The following is a 2,868-nucleotide window of genomic DNA, read 5'->3' as shown; positions in this document are numbered from 1 at the left end:
TAACGCGCACAACGATCTAAAACATAGTTAGGCTGCGAAGTGTACAAAACATACTCATACATATACTCTCGCTCTCTCACTCTCTCTTTCTCACACACAAATTTCCCCACACACGTGCCGAGTCGCGCACAAATGCTCAGAAAAACCGCGATGCTTTTTTTTGCAAATCGCGCTAAAATTGCATCTGAAAACTGTAGAAGGACTCGAGGGATCCGCTGCGTCCACCCTCTTGCTCCATGAGCCTTTTTATAATAAATAGTGCGTTTTAAGGACAATAATGCGCACCGATATGTTATTTAGTTTTGTGATATGGGAGTGTAAGGTGTTTCTTTTTCTCTTTTTTTTGCCACATGGCAGGGTGTGTATTGATGTTAATATTTTAATGAATGGTTGAAAATCGAGACTCCGATGTGGGTTATCTGGGGAACCGGAGCGCAGCGCACTGGAGGGAGGGATGCGGGGACGGAGAAGAGAAAGAGAGAAAGAGAAGGAGAGATGTGTGTTTTAGAGAGTGAGAGAGCAATCTGTTTGTGCTGGTGTTGGGGGGTTAATGACTATTGCTAAAGATAAGTGAATTATCAAAGCTGTTGCTCGCCTGAAAAATCCATTACTTTCCTGCTCGTCCAGTTAAATACGTAAGTAATAAAATTATATTATATAACAAATTATTATTATTATTATTATTATTATTATTATTATTATTATTATGATGATGATGATGATGATGATGAAATATACTCTACAGAGTGTTTGTTATTTACTCGGTGTTGTATCTTGTGTCTTTAATTGTCAATGTTTATTGCGATTTGTTTGTTTTTATTATTATTATTATTATTATTATTATTATTATTAGTTGTTGTATTATTATTTCTTTTCAGTATCAAAATTGTGCTGTAATAATAGCCTATAACAACGCACGTAGCCTAATTATCAATATAATATATTAGGAAATGCAAAGCACTTTGCAATCCATGTTTTTTTCTTCATATTATATGTGCCTACATTTCCCTCACAGTTACTCTCTGCTTGGCTAACCGCAATCTACAGTATCTTTAATACAGATTACACACCAAAGCGATTTCAATCTGATTATCAAATTAGGGTTTTAGGCTAAATCCTTTTAAAGCTGATACTGTTGACTAGAGAGGGGAGGGGAGGAGGGGAGAAAAGTTCAACAATCCCATCGCGAAGGTAACGATCCCCTCCTAAAAAAAGGGAGTTTTAAACCTTATTTGACAACAAATGCAGCTGCCCCTCTATTTTGGAAGATATTAAGGCGAAAATGAATGCAAATCTGTGTTCAGGAGCCATCTGGCCAGAGAGAATCAGCTGCTCCGCCTGCATCTATCTCGGCTCATTTTCCAGCCTCATCTGGAGCCGAAAGCGTGTGCACCAAATACAATAATCCGCCAAGTTTGCCTGCACTCAGACATGCTGGGAGCACACGCTGGAGTTTTATGGCTTTATCTTAAATACTTTTTTTTTTTCCTTTGTAACTATTTAATTGATTTTTCTAGTTTGTTTTTTTTAAGTCAAATTTCTAATAAAGTAAATCTAGGCCTTATGTATTAATGTGTGAAATATTGTGAGATTTACTTATTAAATATTATTCAGGAGACACCTGCTAATATATAAATCTGTTCTAAACTTATTACAATATAGTGTAATTTTTATTGATTTGTATTTTCTTTTATTTCTCTTTATCCTTTTTTTTTAAAGTAGCTAATTTATTAATAATTTATTATTATTATTATTATTATTATTATTATTATTATTATTATTATTATTATTGTGTGTGTGGGTGTGGGTGTGGGTGTGTGTGTGGGTGGATTTAGTTGTCCTGTGTCGCCTATGTTAGATCTTTTGCGGAAAGTGCGCTAACAGCCGACAGCGCACAAAGAGAAAGTTGGTCATGCAGCTCTGAATAAGATTTTCCTCGGTATGTTCGCCTCGCGTAAGGAAAAGAGACGAGCCCTCCTCCCTCCTTTATTGTGCACACGAAATGCTCCTTTTGTGCGCATTTACGGGCCGGAGGCTTCGACGATCCCCGACCTCAAAAAAAAAAATTAGCATTTAAATAGCGACATCAACCGATTCGCGCGTGCCGCGCGCCAGTAGGTTTCCCAGATGTCGCGGAGTGGTCGCTCACATGGCCGCTTGCCCAGCTGTCCTCTCTGTTCGTCATACCGGCGCCCCCACCACCTCCGCGCGTGCCCGAGCCACCAAATCCCCTCAAAGTCTCGGCCACGTCCCAAACCCCCCTCACACTACCGTATTAAATAGTACACCACATTCATAAAACTGGTCTTAATGGCTTGGTCCCAAATTTGCATACTGCCGTACTAAACAGTACACCAATTACGCAGTCAGTGCGCCTGAAAGCAGCATACCACTGTACTAGATATGCGTCAAAATAGTACACTAGTGTACTGTAGTGTAAAGGCATGCAAAATGGGTTGCAATTATGCTAATTATAACAGTTTTGACATAATGGTACACTGTCATGGTGTCCTAGACTGCTGTTTAGTGAATATTTTAAAAGTAATGTTATGGGGCCTTGGGGGCCACAAAAAGACGTCCAAAGTCCTTGGTGTTTTGTTTCTCTAAAAAAGTACTAGAAATGTTGCATTTTCATTTTCCAGTGGGTGAAATTTCATCATCAATTATTGGAATTTGTGCGGAGGTGCACATTAAATACTAATACATTTAAATATAGACTAAATTTGAGTGATAGCAGTCAGACCACAGATACTTGTTGACCTCTTGTGTGCGTAAATGTTTCAGTAAGAACCCAGTGTGGTGTGCTCTATGGCCCACCTATCAGCCACCATCACAGCGCTAATACAAAGTAATGTAGTAAAGAGACTA

The sequence above is a fragment of the Ictalurus furcatus genome, chromosome 13, assembly GCF_023375685.1.
Source record: "Ictalurus furcatus strain D&B chromosome 13, Billie_1.0, whole genome shotgun sequence".
NCBI lineage: Eukaryota > Metazoa > Chordata > Actinopteri > Siluriformes > Ictaluridae > Ictalurus > Ictalurus furcatus.
This window is presented reverse-complemented; position numbering follows the sequence as displayed.